This window comes from Dryobates pubescens, chromosome 12 (genome assembly GCF_014839835.1).
Source record: "Dryobates pubescens isolate bDryPub1 chromosome 12, bDryPub1.pri, whole genome shotgun sequence".
Lineage (NCBI taxonomy): Eukaryota > Metazoa > Chordata > Aves > Piciformes > Picidae > Dryobates > Dryobates pubescens.
Genome location: NC_071623.1, coordinates 12,571,736 through 12,593,257, shown reverse-complemented (window position 1 = coordinate 12,593,257; position 21,522 = coordinate 12,571,736). Strand labels below are relative to the sequence as shown.

The following is a 21,522-nucleotide window of genomic DNA, read 5'->3' as shown; positions in this document are numbered from 1 at the left end:
ACTCTGACTTCCTGAAGGTGTTGAACATGAACTTCATGTTCATTAAACATCCCCAGAAAGCATATAGAGCAACGTGCAACAGCAGCAGCCCGGACCATAGGCATGCCATGCATGAGCTTGCTTCCACTTTCATCCCTGGTATGGTAAATGCCCCAACCCAGATCTGGACTTTTGACACTAGGACCGGGACTTGGATGGAGCCTTCCCATCCCCCTGGAAACAGAGACTGTCTATGCTAAGTGAAAGACTAAGACTGACTCTCCCAAATACAATTCACAAAGAGCACAGGCACAACTGCTTTGGATGATTTCCCTGATGCAGCTCTTAGTGCTTCTGTCTTCTCAAATGAGGTTCTGCTCTGCCCTGTATAGGCTCTTAGCCTGTACTAGAGTCCCATACATGTAATAACAATGTGATTAATTCTTTTCTTTTGGTACACTTTTGTGCCTGAAGATTGTGAATTTGCTTTGCTAAGCTTATCACTTCAACGATTTATCTATTTATTCATAATAATCTGCATAACAATAATTCTATCAAAATATTTGTTTCCTACTAGAATTGGCCTCCAACTGTTGCTTTCATCTGAGAATGTTGTGAATGGTGGGGACACTTTTAAACTGTAAAATGGTAAAATTGGCCACATTTTTATAAATGCTGTCAGAGTGTTGTGAATCATGAAGAAATTAGTAAGGCTGCAATCTGTCTGTAGATGGATTGTGGGGATCATTGAATGCATTAGCTATAATGCCCAAAGTTACCACTGTTAGTTAGCTCAATCAGCACAAGAATTCTGTCTCTGAAAGCTGGAACAACTTGGACATGTTATCCAAATTTCTTTCCAACATGTTGGAAGGAAAGCAAACTGCTCTCTTTACTGAAGAGGACAGCTCTGCTGAGAGAGTTTATTTTTATTCCTCTTCTTATTCAGTTACAGGGAAAGATCCTGTAATTATCAACTATCTTTTAGTGGTGATTTACTTGGCAAAGATTGATTAGCACAATCAGTCACTCTGAAGCAATTTTCATCACCAAATATTAGATCGTTTCTTTTCCTACTTGATTAGCAGTCCTGCTGCAGGTTACATTGTAATTCTATGAATATCACTTGCAAAGTGATGCTTTATGGCAAATCCATACCTAAATGCAGAAAATATTATATATTAATGGGTACTAATTGTGTGCATGTGCACAAATGATTGTGTGTTTGTACATATGCACATGAAGAAAATCTGAAACTGTCCATTATATCCTAAACACAGAGCTGAAGATTTGGATTCAGAGATTATTTTTCCATATATATGTGTATGACTAATACTTTTGTTTGATTTTATCATCCTGTCACAGCATAATCTTCATAAAAGAAATAAACAACAAAAAAAGAAAACCCTTAGATGTGCTTAGCAGAAAGTAATTCACATTTGTTCCTACAAGCACAGCTAGATTAATACATTTTAACTCAGGAATTGTGCTCAGATAGTTTAGTGGGTTTTTATTCATTTGGAATGCTTGGGTTTTGAGCTGTTCTGTTTCAAGCATTGGGTTTTAAAGGCTGCAATGTTTGGCTCTGTTCTCTAATGCTGACCTTAAATGAACTCTTACCCCAACTGAAGAAATCACATGTAATTCCCATCATAAAATCTTCCTCAGACTGAAAATGAAGCAGCAGCAACCACATTCAATCTCAGATTCAGCTAAATTGTCTGCAACTCTAGTTATTACAAGGCAATCTGTATAGTATAGATCAAATAATATAGCTAATTCTTAGAGTCATGTAAGTAATAACCAAAATGTTATATGTGCATTAATCCCCCTCATGTTTAATGAACAACTGAACATCATTTATTCCGGTTCTTGGCGCAGTTTCCCATGCTGTACAAACACAAGAGAAAGCCAATTGCAGGTATGTGTACAGGAAGCACAAAGTATTTATCAGATAGTGGTTTTCATTGTTTTGAGTAACTTCTTAACCTGAAGATGATCTTAAAAAAGGAAAGCTTCCAACCCCAGCCCATGGCCTGAGACAGCAGTCTTCCCTCACTAAGTAGCAGTGGTTGTGCTGCAAACAGAGGCTGACTATGAAGCCTGCACAGGGTATGTAGGACTTGACAGAGGGACAAGTTCAACATGTAGCTGCAGTAGGTCCCCATCTCCTGCCAGGTCTAACAGCAAGTGTGAGGTTCTCAGTCTCCTTCAGTGGCTTATATCCTGATTTCTCCAGAACTAATTTTCCTGCTGGGTCAGTTCAGGCTTTCCCTTCATCTGGAGCTTACTTTCAGTACCAGCTTGGCTATTCAGCTCCAACAGTGGATACAATATTATAGACCAGAGGTTTATTAGAAAGGGAAAGTGAAGCAGAAGAAATTAAAGCCTTTAGAAGTTTTAGTTAATGGAATTTTAACTTATCATATACAACAAATGAACATGAGAAAATGATGTTGCCATGTAAAGCCACCTAATTGCTGCCTTATAAAATACTGAAAAAAATATGTTCACATTTTTGCAACTGTATCCGAGCTTTCTCTTATATATGAACATAGTCCCAGAAGTAAACGTTTGAAAAAGGTTCCAGTGATCCAAAGATGGAAACTAGATACAATAGAACCACAGAATCATTTTGGTTGGAAAAGACCACTAGGTTCATCGAGTCCAACCATTACCTGACTACTAAGTCTGGTGCTAAATCATGTCCTTTAGCACCACATCTATGTGTCTTTCAAATACCTCCAGGTTCACACGGAAGTCCAAATTTGAATTCTTGCTTACCAAGTAGTTGTAAAGAACAACTAACCAGGCTAGTAAACACACAATTCTTTTCTTTAAGCATGGCTTCAGGCTGTAAAATTTGTAGACACAAAAGTGTGAGGAAAGAAAAGCAGCCATATAAGCTTTAGAAAGGCAAAGCATTTCTTGTTGTGGGTTTAAGACTTAACCATAAAGAAGCCCTCAGAGAGTACCAAAGAGGTGCAGGAAGGAGGACACTTTCTTATCTTCATTATTTTCATTCCCATAATCTTGCATCTACTACGGAAGATGAGGCATAGGAAGTTCCATGGACACAGGAGGAAGAATTATTTCGTTGTGAGGGTAACAGAACACCGAAAAAAGCTGCCCAGGGAGGTTGTGGAGTCTCCGTCTCTGGAGATCTTCAAACCCCATCTGGATGTGTTCCTGTGTGACCTGGTATAGGGGATCCTGCTCTGGCAGGGATATTGGACTAGATGATCTAGGTCCTTTCCAGCCCCTAACATTCTGTGATTCTGTGATATTAGCCAGCATAATTGTTTGTTCTGCAGTTTCCTCTTTCTGCTCTCTTCTCAGCTCACTGTGCTCTTATCTCTCTGATATTTTCTTGAGGGAGTTGAGGCTTTTAGCCTTGAGCAGCAAAACTATTTTTTACTGCATCATTCGGGCCTGGGTAGGGAGGTATGGGGGGGCTTTGAGGCCTGGGGTATTGAGGGCTGGTTGGGGGGGAAGGTTTTAGAAGGTGATGACCTAGTGTGGTTTTGGAGAAGCCCAGGCTGGAGTGCAGGGCTAAGGCTGAATATGAATTGTTGGGTATTTTTGTGTGGTTTTGCATCACTGTATATAGTTGTGAACAGTACTCCCATTTAAATTTCCAATTCTTTCCAATCCTGTGTGGAACATTTTCTTTTACTCATTTGGGAAGAGGTAAAGAGCATCTGTCCACTCTCTAAACCTAATACAGTTGTATCACTGTAACAAACAAAAAAATGGCAACATCATCACAAAGAAAATTGACAATTATCATCACAAGGAATTGCTGTTATTCTGTGCAATCTTTGTATTCTTTCTAACCAAGGCTTTAAGACACTAATGTAGAACCTAAGTTATCAAAAAGAATTGGAAAATTTCTCGAGTCTACAATGCTCCATGTTTTTCTTATGTATGTATTTAGTTCCATGGAGTGCATGGACTATTAGGAAATACAGCACTTTTTACAGCATAGGGGATGTTAATAGCAGGAATTGCCAGTCTATTAAACTGTAGCCTCTTTGCAGACTTCTTTGGCAAACTCTTGCCATCAGAAGCAGTGATGACAGCAAGCAGCATCCAGTGTGGTGAGGTTTTTTATGTCAGGCCATTCTCCATTTCTGAATTGTTTCTGTACCACATGTAATATGCACACACCTCAGTTTGGGATCCCTTAATTTATGTTAGAGATCTTAGTGAAAGCAGTGAGCTCACATAGAAAAGTTTTTGTTCAGCCAAATGGGAAATGCTAAGAATATTTTAAATAGGTTTGTGGCAAATCGCAACATTCCAGATGCACAATAATGAATAAAACTCACTGATCTGTAATGATTTCTGATTATTGTAAAACCTTTGATTGTTCAGCTGGAGAAGATCTGTCAGATCATGCGGTCTAACCTCCTGTGTGGAGCATGATGTTCCTGTACAGCAAGCCAACAAGAAACTTATCTAACTTAATTTTTTAATACCATTAATGAAGGTGACTCAGGTTGATTGGTAGAAAGCATTTTCCTATTATCTAATTGCATATCTGCTAATAAATGTTTCCTTTAATCTAATTCTGATCTTTTAATTTTACATCATTTATTCTGATTCTATTTCTAAAATGAAAAGCAAGCAGTTACTCCTTCAGATTTCTCTTCAGATGTAAGCAACTAGCAAATAGCTTCAAAGATAATTAAGTAATGCCAACTTAGTGCTCCAAAAAAGCAAGTTAGATAGATATTTGGTTTACAAAAAAATAGGCTTTAAAGAAAGATTACCTAGCAGCCAAATCTGAAATATTAGGCTCAGGATCACAGGATGTCAGGGGTTAGAAGGGACCCAAAGAGATCACCAAGTCCAGCCCCCCTGCCAGAGCAGGACCATGCAATCTAGCTCAGGTCACCTCTCTGGGGAGCCTGTTCCAGTGATCTGTGACCCTTACAGTAAGGAAATTCTCCCTTGTGTTGCAGCAGAACCTCCTGTGCTGCAGCTTACATCCATTGCTCCTTGTCCTATCACAGGGAGCAAGTGAGACAAGCCTGTTCCCTCTCTCCTGACACCCACCCCTCAGATATTTATAAACATTAAATCCCCTGTAAGTCTTCTCATTTCTAGACTAAAAAGCCCCAGGTCCCTCAGCTTCTGCTTATGAGGCAGTGCTCCAGTCCCCTAATCATCCTCGTAGCCCTCCGCTGGACCCTCTCCAGCAGATCCCTGTCCCTCTTCAACTGGGAAGCTCAAAACTGAATGCAGTACTCAAGATGAGGTCTCACCAGCTCAGAGTAGAGGGGGAGGAGAACCTCCCTGGATCCACTGGACGCACTCTTAATACACCCCAGGATTCCACTGGCCTTCTTGGCCACAAGGGCACATTGCTGTCCCATGGATAACTTGTTATCCACCAGGACTCCCAGGTCCCTCTCCACAGGGCTGCCCTCCAGCAGATCACCTCCCAGCCTGTACTGGTGCAGTTTGTTATTCCAGGAACCAAACCTAAGTTTTTATAAATAATGTGTTTCCTACTGAAGTGAGGGATACCTTTAATTTTCATTAGATCTGAGTGAATACTTTCAAAATCCTCTGGCAGGCACAATATTGGAAATCTCAGTTACATATTTGCATTGATGAACATACTACTGAATTATATTTATTAGTACAAAATACCAGAAGCCCTCAAATCCATTTGAATGATACCTGTAATTATTATATTTCACAAAAGCATGAACCTTAAAATATATAACCAACTTTGAAATGTGTGCTGTAAATAGTAAATCATAAACAACCCAAACCATCAGGAAATCAGGAAAATATTAGCATCTTTTATGACTGTTTGTCATTGTGGTGCAAGTTCAAACTTTAGCAAGAAGACTTTTAAAAGACAGGCTGGAAAAGAAGGCTTTCTGCAGAAGAACATTGCAAATTCCCATCTCAGTGAGCGATTATGAGAATTGCCTCATGTCAACAGCCTGTGTGGTTGTTTATACTCTGCTTGGCTCTCCTTTTAAGTCTCAGGCTTATATCACACTATTTTTTCTAAACTCATTATAGCTGTGGCTAAAATGTGCTGATAAGTCATAACATTTTCCTAGAGACCATCTGGTGTCCAAAGTCATGGGAATGTTGGCTGCTTTGCCTGACCTCGCATGCAGTTAATCTTAAATCTGTTACTCTTCGTTTAGTGGAGGAGAAAAACACAGACAAAAGTGTCTCCTTTGGTTGTGAACAAGGAACATTTAAAAGAAAACAAGAAATACTTGAGGCAGATCTCAGAGCACTATCTAACAATACCTAACCCTGTGGAGCTGAGGTTGAGAGCTTAAAAGCTCCTTTCTAATTTTCAGATGAAGGGTAATTATCACACAGCAAGGTTCAAATTCTAGAAAATAACAGTAAAAGCTGCAGTATGAGAACTGAGATGATAGACAAGTGACTACAGAAACACACACCCACCCTTTATTTTGGTCACAGCTGGATTTTTAAAACTGATCTTCTTTTTCGAGGAGTCAAAGTCCTGCTTGCTGCTATGAGGAGTTTGACCCTGCAACCCATGTGGCTGCCAGACGCTTCCCTGCAGCTGGTGTGTCTGCTAGTTTAAGAGACCCATACTGGAGATTGCACAAGGGGCACATCTCCTCAGCCTGCTATTGCAGGGTGCTCGGCATGGTCCTTCCAACAAAAAGCTGCCTCTAGCAAGGACAAAGTGGACTTAACACCTCCTTCACATGTACAACAACCTGAGCCTTACCAGAGGCTGCAGCCATAGACACTAGTTTGGATTACCAGCATCTACATCTTCTCCTGTAAATAATAACAGTATGTACAGCTAGATGGGAATGTATTCACCCAGCTGTATTCTCAGGACATTTTCCTTCTTTCTCTTCAGCACAAGACTAAATCAATAATTGTAAAGCTTCTCAGAGAGACGGTAGAGAATTGTCTCTTCCATGCTTTAAAGAGAACCTCAACACGTAGATCATGCCCAGAGCAAAAATCCTTTGACCACACTTATCCTCAGCCTACAAGGAACTGAAGACTTGTCTGCCACTGTTAGGATTTGTATAATCAGACATGGTTACTTTATTTCTATTTATTTTTATCCACTGAAAGAAAATAGCATTCTTTTTCCAGAAGGGATTAATTTATTTTTATTATTATTTTTTTCCCAGAGGAAGCAGCACATTCCAAATTGGAATACAATAACAAATACGACATTTTTCTGGTGATGATGACTATTCCAGACAGGCAATGACAGCTGAGTGTCAGTGATGGATGAAGAAATTGCTGTGCATGTATACATAAGCACTATCGAAGGTAGGACTTGGTATTCCTTCCAATGAACAGGGTTTTGCCACTAAAATCATCTTGAGCAGACTCAGGCCCATAATTACCATCAGTACAATTGTAGATACCTACAAGAAATAAAAAATAACTACTATTTTTAAGCCTCCTTAACTATAGGAATGAGTATTGGATGCCCAACTAAATTATTTTAGTGAGAAACCCAGAGACCTTCCAAGCTCATATATAGCTGGGGACCAGGAATTAATTTCCTACCAGAGGCATTACATATATAATTGCAGGGTAGATTGATGCCACCAGATGAGCTGCAGATGTCAGGCATCTAGTCAACATAAAAAAAGCCTACAAACAAAACAACAAAACAACAGCACAGTACTGAAGAGAAATACCCACCCTGGCTTTAGACAAAGTAAATGTCTGAAGAGATCACTAATGCTGCAAGATAAAACAATGAGATATTCCTCTAGCAAATGGTTGTTTTTTATTAAATAGAACATTATAAAGCTTGTCAAGATATATTAACAAGCCCACCACTGGTAGTATATAAAACTAATAATGGTGCATAGAAGTATATGCACATCCTCTTATTTGCACAAAATTACTGCCATTTAAAAAATATGCTGATGAGACAATGTTGTGACCCTCTTTAGTGCTGCTCAAAGTGGTTCCTGTTACGTGTTTGACTTTCTGAATTCTTACATGGAGAAAAGCATTCATAAAGGACTCTGGTCATAACTATTTCAAAGACTGATGCTTAACAAAAATCATAATCAGTTTTTCCTATAGCAAATACAGCTAAGCACTGTCACCTATTTTTTTATTGCAACCATTTCATAGTAATCTTTGCACAATGCTCAAGTGTATAACTATTAAGTCAACTATTATGTAAAAAGTTTGTCTGACAGACAAAGTCTGATAGAATACAGCAATAGCAGGACTCCTGCTAACAGTTGCATTTCCTGTGGCTAAGCTTACCTGAGTGGGGCTAGAGCTTCAAGGTGTTTGCAAGAAAATAAATGAGTTGTAGAATCATAGAATCAACCAGGTTGGAAAAGACCTCAGAGAGCATCTGTGAAGAACTTCCTCCTCACCTTGAGCCTAAACTTCCCCTGACACAGCTTAAGACTGTGTCCTCTTGTTCTGGTGCTGGTTGACTGGGAGAAGAGATCAAACCCCACCTGTCTATAACCTCCTTTCAGGTAGTTGTAGAGAGCAATAAGGTCTCCCCTGAACCTCCTCTTCTCCAGGCTAAACAACCCCAGCTCCCTCAGCCTCTCCTCACAGGGCTTGTGCTCCAGACCTCTCACCAGCCTTGTTGCCCTTCTCTGGACACGTTCAAGAGTCTCAATATCCTTCTTAAACTGAGGAGCTCAGAACTGGACACAGTACTCAAGGTGTGGCCTAACCAGTGCTGTCATGATTTATTTAAAGGACTGAAGTCCCTCTCAGCTTGCCCAGTGGGATATGCTTTTCATGACACATCTTTAAAATGAGCAGGAATACAGGCAACCCAATGATAATCCCACTTGCAAGAAAATGAAATCTTCCTTTATTTCAGGGTGATCTTAGGAATTTTGAAGCACCTAAGGTATCTGATCTTATTTGCTTTAGGAGTTCCATATTAATACACAAAGTTACAGAATTCATAATCCACCATGAAAAGTTTTTGCCATTTACATATAGAGCCTTATCTTCTAATTTATTTAGCTTGGACTATATTAATGTTAATAGAATTATATTAAACCTCACTGCCTGTGAGTCAGACAGGAACCTTCAGCAGGTCTGGATACATATTGCTGTATTAGAATCCCCACGTTCAAATATATTAATTACTTTTTACCAAAGTCTAAATGAAATATTTCATTCTGCACCACAATAAATTGGAGGGAACAATGCTATTCATATCATTTTTACATTATGCATATATCTAGGGCATTACCATAGTAGAAGGATGTGAATTTCTCACAGTTACTCTTTTCTTCCACCACTTAAAATCTGTCGTATACATGTATTTATGGGTAGATGATATATTAAGCATATGACATGCCTGTTGTACATGTTTTATATGTCTGTCCACAAACTTGCGGTGATAAAGTAAAACCATAAAATAAAACATTCTGCCTCTATTTACAGTTTTCCACAACCAATAGGTATGTGAAAATGTGATTAAAAAACCCATTGCAACTCAAAATAGATTATCAGGCAGTTTCTTCATCTAAATGAATGCCTATGTTTCTGAAAAAGGTAGATTGCCTTTTTAAAAGGACGAAGGTACCTTCTGCTGTGACTAATCTTATCCAACCATCTGAGAAAGGCATAGCAGGAAACAATTTATTGAGTGCAATTATTCAGTATGCAGGTAGCTGTAAATCGCAAACATGAGCTTCTTCAGTGTACAGTCAGTAGAAGAAATACCTATTTACTGAGAATTTTTGCAAGTCTCTTTTTAGACCAGAGTCAACATCCAGCTCTTAGGAATCGTGTTTTATGATCACCTGTGGAAAGACTTCAGACCAACAAACCAGCACTGAATGAATATTGTTGCTGTATTTCTGTGACAGTGATAAAAAGGGGAATATAGAAGAACATGGATAATGCAGCACTCTCGTTTTGTTAAATATAAGGACTTATAATTACTCGACCAAGTTGGAATACAAAATAATCCTAATTAAATGTTTCCACTGCATTATCCTTGTCTCTGGTTCCATAAAATGTATAGTATTTCAGTTCCAGTATTTTGGAATCTGTCAATTCATCATCTTCTAGATGGCTATTGTCAGAAACTATCTGAGCTTAAGATAGAAGATGGATAAAAAATGTCATTTAGACTTTATAAATGTCATTTGGACTTTATAGTCACTCCAGAAAAGAAACCAAGTATTCATTATATTGATCTCTTCAGCAAGTACCAACGGAGACTAAATGTGCCTTCCAGAAACTTGGCATATGCAACATACAGAATGCTACACTGACATTCCTCACTTCCTATTCTTCTCCTTCCTTTTTGTCTTCTTGGGCTATTTCAGATAGAGAGATGATTCTTCTGGTAAGAGGTTGGCCCTTATTTCTTGGCCTCATTCTCATAAGATAAGAAATGACTGGAAATAGTCTGTTCCCCTGAGAAAGAAGCTTTCTATTTTTGGAATAGGTTCTTCACCATCCCTCACTCTATCAATATCTTTCAAAACTAAATTACCTTCCAAGGATCTGAAGACCCTTGAATTTTATAATTTTAATATCACACTTTTTTTTTGGTTGTTGTTGTTGAAGTTCTTGGGTATTTAACTACGTTAAAATAATAACAATATTCAAATTGTAAATAAAATATCTTAAAAGATATTCAATTTCTCAGTTCTGAACTGCTATTCTAGGCACCTTTATTCTAAGCATCATGGAAGTTTAAAGCAGAGACAGTGCTGATAGTACCACTTCTTTCAGAGTCTTGAAAGATTTTTAGCTTGCTTTCTACTGTCTTCTGATTCTTCAGTGGATTTGTGAAGAATTTTTATTGCTGATAATCCTACAGACAATGCCTCATTGCCTAATATTCTGAAAGCTTGTCCAAGGGAAAAAACAAAACAAAACAACCAACTTGAATGTGTTAATACACTAGTGAATAGTCATACTGGGGGGTTGCATATTTTCTTCCTTTATGTGCTGGTATTTTTAGGCTGTCTCAAGTACAATTTTATTCTTAAGATCAAATTTAATCACATTTGCCTACACGTAGACTCAATTTTGTCATCCTTCTTTGCTGATGATACCACATAAAGAAGTATGGAATAATTCCCCAGTAAGAGCATTTTATTCAGGACTCTTCAGTGGGGTTTTAGGTGACCTGGACATGTTATTGGATGATATTTCATCTCCATTTTGCCTCTCATGCTTAATATAGATATTATTTAATCTGTAAGTTGGTGTCTTCCCATGTATTTTGCAGTTTTGGTTGGTTTTACTCCTACAAGTACTCTTTGCCCTCCAACTATGTGTTTTTCTTCTTTGTTACGTTGTGAGCTTAGTCCCATTGCTTCTCTCAGTTTTGTCAATCTCATATTTACAGTATTTGTGTTACTGGATGAGGCATCTCGTCTGATGCCAACATGTATATTCTAGTGTTGCTTTTATGCTCGTATTAGACTTTGCTCTGATAACATAGGTTATTCACAATTTGTTCACACTATGATTGCATCAAAAATAAACTCCATGCCTTTTCTTTTGCTCTTTCCATCCTCCTTCAAATCTGACTTTTTAAATACAATATGCCTATTAACTGAGCACCAAATTTTTTGCATCTTTATGTGTAATCCTCTTTTCCATGTCAATCATAGACAGCACATAAACCAACAGGTATCCAAACTTTTGAATTCAGTAATATTTGAATGTATCTGAGCTTCCACAACTGCTTAGGAACAAGTTCTTTACCATGACGATTGTGGAATACTGGAGCAGGTTGCCCAGAGAGGTAGTTGAGGCCCCATCCCTGAAGATATTCAAAGTGAGACCCTACAAGACTCTGTGCAACCTGATCTAGTTGAGGATGCCCCTGCTTACTGCAGAGGGGGCTGGACTGAATGACCTTTGGATGTTCCTTCCAACCCAGATCATCATAGGATTCTATGATTATTTTTAACATAGTTATCGAGACTACAAATCTCATTGTATTGCATTGATAGTTCAGCAGTTCCAGTTTAGCGGTTCAACCTTGCTTCTGCTTCTAGCACATTGTGAATACCTCCTTGCACATAATCATTCTTTTTCATCATTTTGTAGGTATTCCTGGTGTTCTTTTTATTATTTTTGCGATTTCTGTCCTGAATCCTTGACATTTAATCCGCACCCTTTTTCAGCTTCTTAGTTTTCCATTACATTTCCTCCTATTTCTCCCTATTTCTCTGCAACTGTTCATCAACTTTTTCCAATGGCTAGCAGTGCAGTGGGATTTGGAAGGCTGTTGTATTTATTTGATTTATTTGTTTGGTTTTTTTCATTTCTCTGCACTCTTTCTGAAAAACAAAACAAAAAATCCCAACAGACACAAGCAAGGAAAAAGCAGAGTTCCCAGCTTCCTAAGTATGAAAGGTCAGCATGATACAGGACCTCTCAGAGAGCTGTATTAAGCTCCTGCTACACGTTACATTGTCTCTTAAAGCTCCCAAATGCAAATGTCACACCAAAAGCCAGAACACATGCATATGGCTCATTAACACAGGAAATAAACTGATACAGAAAATGGAAGTCAGAGTCATCATTTTGAAGTGCTTTGAGATAGGAAGGCCACTGAATGTTTGATAAAAATTACGTTCTCCAAATTGGATAGTGATTTCTAATTCTCACAACAGTCCTTTGTGTCCTCCCTCCACTAGGAAGTACTATTTTTGGAACAGAATTCATTAATTTTCATTAAGAAATCAATTAGGGGGGAAAAAAAAAGACACCTCATTTTGCTACTACATTTTGAAATTCACATTCTTCTTTCTTGGAGTGGGCAGAGAAGACAAATTCAGTATGACAAACCTTAATTTGCATTGTTATGAAGCCAGGGAAATGGAGTTGCTCCAAGTCAATATGGACATGCTAGTTTATCATGTCAATGTACACTTGTTCATACACAGCACCATCTGATGCTTATGTGCTACACAGAAACACTGGCATGAAGCTGCAGTTGTCACACAATTCAGCAGGGTTGGAAAATAATTATGGCACAGACAGCTTGGATGTGATCCCAGCCCTCAAGGATGTTACATAATTTCCCAAAAGCTGAAACTTAGAAAAAACCAAAACCCAACCCCAAACCAGAAAGCCCCATAAATTTAAAACTTTGGGTGGTTGTAGACAGCAAAATGGAGTAACTCACTTAAAATAGTAAGGAGTGGAGACTTATGGGTAAATACTTTGAAATTTCTATTTTTATTGGTCACAGTCAGATCAAATTCTGTAGTATTTCAGTTTCTGCTCTTCAATAACTTCCTTCTGGCAGCCTATGAGGCTGGTTCCAGCCCTGTTCTCTGACAGATGGAGCACAGCAAAGAGGGAAACATCTGCTTCTGTCTGTCAGGGCATTGAAGGCATTTCTAACCTAAAGTACAGGGGTACTCATTCCAGATTGGGATTTGGTGCTGTTAAGCACAAAAGAGGCCAGATATTTTCTTTTGTATCAGGATACCTCTAAGTCACTGTACCCTACCAAAACAATGCAAAGTTAATTGCTGTAGATGGGAGACTGGCTCAACACTGCAGAAAACTCATTGACATTCACACATTCCTTGTCAGGCACAGTATTTCAGGGGGGATGCAGAGTAGTGAGATAATAGCTGATGTAAGCTAAGAAGAACAAACTTTTCCAACTAGCTCTTGTCTCCCACTCTTCTTTCATAGTGCTGGGAATTAATTTGTTTACAGTGTAGTTCCACTATTTCCAGCCAGGTTTTGGATCCTAAATGCCACTTTCAGAGAGCCAGACATAAGATGCAACATGGCCAAGAAATCTGTTCTTCTCAGACCCAAGACCTGCACTGCCAGCCCGCAGTTGTCCCCGTGCAAAGACAAGCACTCAGGGCATGGCTCCCCTGCTCACTAATGCTCCTTGTACATTCAGGCAGCATCTTTTTGTCAGTTGGTTCCTTCATTCTTCACACTGATGGGGCTCTTCAAACAGAAAGGCACTTTCCATGTCTATTTTTTGGAGATGGAGGGATGCACAGTGCAAAGGTCTGTAATAGATCATCTCAAAACAAGCAGTGCACCACAGATGTGTGTTCCTAGTGTGCCTCTGCACATGCTGCCTACAGCCAAGATTCCAGCAGCAGGGCAAAACCAGAAGCACTGGTACCAGCACTTGGCTGTCATCCCACAGTGGTCCCAGAAAGACATAAAGCCATGGGGACCATATAATGTTTCTGTAAGTGACACAAGGGGAAAATCTCAGTGTGCCCCATCACTCCTGAAATTGAAAAGAAACTTTAATTTTGGTATTTATTGATTATAAAAGAGGGGACAAAGAGAAATGAAATGATACTGCAAAAAAGGTAAGGGGTATTTACTACCAGTACTTGTTCTGCATCTAGTCTGCATTCATAACATATTCATCTACTTAAATCAATGAGAGTTTGGGACATGCAAAGAATCTGGCACTGGGATTAATTTTCATGCTAGTCAAAGTGATTTTTCTTCAATCTATCATATACTGTATTTGACATAAGGCTTTTCTCTCAATCAGTAATTGACTGATATATGCTTTGTGCTCCAGTGAAGGTAGATTTAATACACTGGGCATCAGCATGAGCTACGTTGGTCTTTTAAATGACATATTTAATTTTTCTAAGTTGTATTGTACTATTGTTTCTACTAATTTCACATTCCCCACCAGTTCTGCAGTCCCTTGTTTCATAACTAATGTTTTACTTCAAGGGAACATGGATCTCGGAAGACATCAAAGGTGCCTTGACATCTCTCTAGACCATGACAGCCTCCTTTGCTCTCCATGTCTCTTAATGTGGAGACATCCAATGAAGGAACACAGGACCGTGGTAAATGTGGTAAACAGACAGAGAAAAAGTGACTCACTTTTTCTTTTTCAGTGATGTTACTAATAGATTTTCATTGACCAGATTAAATGGACTAGGGGATTGAGCAATTTACCTAACCAGCTAGCACAGAAATCCACACGTTAAAAGGAAGTGCAACAGTCATGTTCTATGATAGATTTTTTCTTTCTCAATTTGACTTTTTGACTCAAACTTATTATTTGCTTTTGGCTTTAAAGTAATTTTGAAACTTGATTTTGTGTGTACTGTTCATGAAAATGAAGGATCTTGATGAACAAGACTCTTAGAAAACAGAGCTAGAGAAATGTCCTAATTAACATTCACAGTTTCCTTGATCTTCTAAAAAATTTGCCCTGTTTGCTGAAACTTTGTATTCTATTCTCCTTAGAATTTAAGTTCTTAAGACTGCTCACTGCAAGCCTTACTTGGCTGCCTTTCTGATTGCAAGCTTCCTTTTATTTTACTATTTCTTACATGACTGAGAGAAGCCAAATAAAAATCTTTCACTGGCAGTCCTAATAGGAACAACAAAGCAACTGAAACTGTAGAGTACCAGTTCTTGGCTAGAAACAAGTGGTGTGAGTGTACAGTGTGGAGGAAGGAACAGTAGGAGAGGGAACTGCTAGGTATCAATTTTCTTTTTTCTTAAATGTTCAACATGCATGACATTAATCTGATAGAAGAAAAGATTACAAGAAATAGGTTGGGCCTAAAACATGTGCTTCAGATTCTCAGGGTATCCAGTAAAACTGACAGAGTAAAAAAAAAAAAAAAACCCAAACAAACAACCAAAACACAACAAAGAACCACCAAACAAAAAAACAACTAAATAAACCATCTAGGAGACTGTCCACTCCCTCATTTAGAGAAAGATCTGAACAACTTGCTTGAAGGCAGTGCAAATAATGGAACTGCAATCCTACCATGTAAGAATAAAACAATAGCCTCAGCAGACTACTAATAGGGGAAATAATAATAATATGCTTAGAATTAGCCTCCACAATCATCCTCAACAAGCATTAGCTGCTCTTATTCATCTGCATTTGTACTCAAAAGCAACACAAAAAGAGAGGAAATGTAAGGAGACAAAAGGGCTGCAGCTTAGGAAGAGGGGATCGTATAAATGTTTATAAATATCTGCAGGTCGAGGGTCAAGAGGATAGGGTCAGTCTCCTTTTGGTGTGTCCTGGGTTAACACAGTCCACTTTCACAGGCTCCCCCTCACATACAGACAGCACAGAAAAAAAAATCTGGGTTAAGATAAGGAATTTAGAGACCTCACATAATGCACAATTACCTTAGCTTACCTGCAGAAAAGATCAGTAAAAGCAGAAGCAGCAGCACTAGCCGGAGACCTCCATACCCTGACCCACAGGCTGCCCAGTGGAAAAGGCCAGCACCCCAAAAACCAGAAACCGAAAGCATCAACCAGAAACAGGAAGCCTTTCCTGTTACAATCTGAACTTCAAGCCCCATTACTTTGCTTTAGCCAGCAAACTAGCCTGCACTCCAGTGCTCTGCTTCCAACTCACATAGCTGTCAGGATCCCCCTTGTCACACCAGAAATACAGATGGCTTCCACCTGTCACAGTTTGATGGCATCAGAGTGCACAGCACACCTGGATCTACTAAAGCTTTATACTCTCGTGGGTTCAACTTGCCAAGACATCGGATCCATACAGTCCAATAAACCCAGATACCCCTCTCTTTCATCTGACGGAGGCAGGATCCCTCTAATTCTGACTGTAATCACTTGCATCTTGTGAAGATGCTTCAAAAGTCCCTCCTCCCTTCAGGAGGATCAGAAGTAGTATCAGTTCTTCTGCCCTTTTTGGACAATTTTCCACTGGAAACTGGGGCAGTGTTCTTTGGGGGAGAATTTCTTTGTAATTCACAGACTTGCACAGTTAGAACTGACATGAATTTTGGACTAGATCATCTCCAGAGATCCCTTCCAGTTCTCACCATTCCGTAATTCTGTATGTGTGAACTGCAGGACTGCAGCCAAGGGACGTCTTGCAGGCATGGTATTTGTCATGCCAAATGGATCACAGGAAGGTAAAAGCCTGAGGGAGCTCAGATCCAGGATAGATGTTATACCTAGAAAAGCAGCAAAATTTCCATCCTTGGCTGTCTTTCACACTAGCAGAGAAGCAGAATCCATAGTATGGATGCTGGCTAGGAATGGCTTTCTAGGTGACCTTCACATTAACCAAAGTATTCAAGATGCATAGAGACAGCACAAATTCTAACTTCTTGCTGTACTTTGTGAATTCTCATATACTCTCTCTCTCTTTTTTTGTCATTAATTAGATTAAATTCTTAATACAACAGAATAAAATGAACTTTGTCACTTTAAGCAGAGTACCAGAAGGAACAAGGGAAAAAAAAGAATAAAAAACCCAAACACATAAAAAAAAAAAAAAACCAAAAATGAATGTCATGTTACAAAAGCAATGAAAAAAACAGCAACATCAATCCAGCCAATGAAAAATGCATTTCTGTTGATGCTCAAGGGCATATGGGAAGTGTTAAAATATATGAGTGAGGAAATGCACTCAGTCAGATGTACAAATGACAACGATTTGGGGAAAGATTCAAAACATTGTGAAAGAAATTCCAACAGGCATCAACAAGCAGAACAAATACACTTACTCGGATATTATGTCTGGGAGATTTCACAGCAGCTCATTTGACCATCTAAGGTGACAATATATCAGGAGATAACATTTTTACAATCCTAGTCTCCACAGGAAAAAGAAAAAAGAGAGAGAGAATATTAAAATTTGCAGTAACCTTCTTCATCTTAGTTTAAAATAAATCAGTCACACTGAATTTTCTGTCACCAGATTACCTATACATTCTCCCTTGGTGTATCTACCACCTGTTGCAAAGAGTAGTTCCTACCCACCTTTTTATTTTCTTTAATATGTCATACTTAACTTCATCACAGCCTTCAAATGACATTTTGTTTTCTCATATAGAAATAACACTACTTTCTATTCCTACAAAGATAAACTTTCCCCATGCTTTTCAGTATCTGCCTTGCTTTTTTCCCTCAGTGACTGTGCACTTTGTGGCACAGTCAGAACTAAACCACTTCTGCTGCATACTGACAGTTCACCATGGTTGAGGAAAATGCTGCAGCTCTTAGAGGGTGAAGTGCTTCCCATTTTGGGTGCTATTTGGCTTCAGAATCTAATTTAAAACCAAGCATGTTAGCAGCAGCAACCTCAAACCATGCATAATTCAGCCCCTCACTTCAGGGAAAGATAACTGAACTGCTGCCTCAGTCCTGATGCTGTTATCACAGGATCTAGTGCTAAGATATTATACATAATGAAAGAAGTCCACAAAAATCAACATCTTGCTTGCATGGATCTTTGTTTAAAGGTTGCAAGGCTGGAACCTTCTCAGATGAACTTTTCTACACAGCTCTTCCTACTGGCTCTGCAAAAAACTGAAAACAAAGGTAGCAGGCAGCTTTGTACACGTGGCACTGAGCTTTGCCTCCTTGTTACTGCTCTCATGCAGAAGTCTTGCTTCTGACTTAAGGGGGAAAAGACTTGTCTCCATCAGTTTTCCTCATGCAGTGTCTATCCTGTTCAGGTCAATCTCTTCAGCTCTTTGACTTAGAAGAATGCTTGAGTAGGTGTACAGTTGTTGAAGCTGTGACATGACAGCAAGTTTGCAGAAAACACAGAAGTGGAGGGGGAGCAGCCAGTGCACTGGAGGGTAGGACAGTGATGCAGAAGGATCTGCTCAGGCTGAACTAATAGCCTAGCAGTAACCTCATAAAGTTGTGGGTGATTCTCCCATGCACCAGTACAGACTGGGGTTTGACCTACTACGAATCAGCTCTGCACAAATCAGCCTGGTGGTCAAGGTGGGCAGCAAGCTGGACAAGAGGATTTGGGGTTGTTAAGCTTGGAGAAGAACAGACTTGAGGGAGACCCTATAGTGACTTTCCAGTACCTGAAGGGGGCCTGCAGGAAAGATGAAGAAGGACTAATTATCAAGGCATGTGATGACAGACAAGGGGTAATTGTTTGAAATAGAGAAGCATAATATCATTATGACTAAACAGTTCCTGCTCCACCACCAACATTTTTGCACCCATCCCAGAGCCAGGGGCAAGATCCTTATCAGCCAAGATACCACACAGAGGAGCTCAGCCCCAGTAAGGAAGCCCAGCCAGCACCCGTGGATGATATTGGAGTAGTCATCAATCATTGCCCTACCTAGCCGGGGGGCCACCAGGCCCCCCGGCCTTTGTTGTCACCACCACCATCACCCAGTGCACACCATGGGCACTCACCGGTGATGAGAGGAGGATCCTCCAGCCCAGAAGGGCTCACTTGGAGCTTCTGCCTTTCCTGGGGGGGATTAAAAAGGGGAGTGGGTGGGGAGGGCCAAGTGGCCACACCTGGGGTGGGAGGAGACTCCAACAAAGCCCAGGTGCTCTGGGGTTTGAGGGGGAAAAGGTGGGAAAATGGGGCAGGTGAGGGACTGTTAGGGTGTCAGGTAGTGATAGGACTAGGGGGAATGGAAAAAAAAATAGAAATGGGTAGATTCAGATTGGATGATGGGAAGGAATTCTTCACCATGAGGGTGGTGAGACACTGGAACAGGTTGCCCAGGGAGGTGGTAGAACCCTCATCCCTGGGAGTTTCTAAGGCAGGCCAGGCTAGATGTGGCTCTGGGCAACCTGACCAAGTGTGAGGTGTCCCTGCCCATGGCAGAAGGGTTGGAACTGGATGCTCCTTGAGGTCCCCTCCAACCCCAGCAATTCCATGATTCTAAAACAATTTTGCAGTTTAGGCTGGATGTTAGGAAGAAATTCTTCACAGAAAGAGAGATTGGCCATTGGAATAGGCTGCCCAGGGAGGTGGTGGAGTCACCATCCCTGGAAGTGTTTAAAATAAGACTGGATGAGGCACTTCGTGCCGTGGTTTAGTTGATTAGATGGTGTTGGGTGATAGGTTGGACTTGATGATCTTGAAGGTCTTTTCCAACCAGGTTAATTCTGTGAAAGATTCTGTGAAAGAGCCAGCAATGCAACCTTGCAGTAAAAGTGGCCAATAGCATCCTGGCCTGTCTCATCAAGAATATAGGTAGCAGGTCCAAGAGGTTGACCCACCACCTCTCCTCAACACTTGTGAGGTCATTTTTGGAGTGTTCCATCCACAATTTTGTCTCCCTAGAGCAGCAAAGATGCTGACATACTGGAGTGAGTCCTCCACAGACCAATGAGGTTGATCAGAGCATTCAGCATATGAGAAGAAGCTGAGAGAGATGGATTTGTTGAGCCCAGAGAAGTAAAGGCTCAGGGAAATCTTACTACTTTGCAAGCACAGGATACAAAAATTGTGGTGCCAGACTCCTCACAGAGGTCTGTTGTGATGGGGCAGGGGGCAATGGGGAAAATATGGAACATAGCAAATTCTGATTAGATATTGGAAGCTTTTTGATATCAGAAGAGCACTCAAATTCCATGGTACTGGGACAAACAGACACTGTGGCATTTCCAGTTTTGGAGATATTCGAGCCTTGAGTGAAAACAGTCCTGAGCAACCTGATCTGATTAGACCAAGTTTAAGCAGCAGTTTGGGCTACATGACCACTGAAGGTCCCCATTCTGACTAAATTATTCTTTGAGTCTATGGATGTAGTGGTACAATGGACAAGAGAGTATCAAAAGAAAAACAGAGATATTGGAAAGAAAGAAAGCAAATTAACATAATAGTCAAAACAGAAACGGGGGAAGAGTAAATGCTGATGCCACAGTGATACCCTAAGAAAAAAATACTTAAGAAATGGCATGTCATTGTAGAAATTATCTCCTACAATGTTCACTTCTATAACATCCCTAAGTATCTTTAAAAAATACTACTCATTTGAAATGCTTTAAATTAGATTATTCTATTTTAGGTTATGTGTAGAATAATATATTGTATTTTAAAAGATGTTGTTCCAAAGTGTAGCACTTAGAGGTATGGAAATGACAGGATTTATACTGCTTTAATTCAGCTGTTTTTACAGATGTAGTGAACACTGTTAATATGGCATACTATTGGCTGTACTTTCAGAGGATCGTGCCCCTTCAAGGAAATGAAGCAGGCAGGCAGCACTTCCTAGAAGATTCACTATTTATTTATTGCATTTTACCTCCATGCTGGCTTTTTATTGACTACTACAGCATGAATTCTCTTGGGAGACTTCTATGGTTCTTTGTAACTTTAGCATATGGATTCTCATGAACATCTCTATCAGATTAGGAGACATTATTTTTTTCCCTGTTTCCTAAGAGGCATTTCATGTACAGACCGACTGAGATTCCTCAAAATTGCCCACTGATGGTAAGAGAAACTTGGGTGCTTTGCACCTGGTATTTGAAAACATTTAACAAGCTTGTACTGGCTTACATGTTAAAAGCATCCCTGTAATTGATTTCATTTGTCAACAGGAGCTCCAAATCTGAATCTAGGTAAGTCATTCAGACATTGCAAAGATGAATCATTGGTACCGTGGAAATGCACACTGTGTGAAATTACACTGACCTGCATCTTATGTCATCAGCAAAGGTCAGGTCTTTGTAGTGACATGGAGGAGATCCTTATCACAGACAAATAGTTTCAGCTGTAGTCAGTGGACTGAGTCTCCAGGGAAGCAGGGCAGAGACTATTCCAGTTGATTTCACATC

At 39.8% G+C, this 21,522-nt stretch overlaps 1 long non-coding RNA gene across 1 annotated transcript; it reads right to left on the bottom strand.

The window, feature by feature from the left end:
• Nucleotides 1-16,810: 16,810 nt before the first annotated feature.
• LOC128897618 (uncharacterized) lies at nt 16,811-21,522 on the bottom strand. The gene is made up of 3 exons (XR_008462492.1): nt 21,380-21,522; nt 17,475-17,559; nt 16,811-16,919 (listed from the first exon to the last, which is right to left on the bottom strand). It is a non-coding gene; the product is annotated as an uncharacterized LOC128897618 (long non-coding RNA).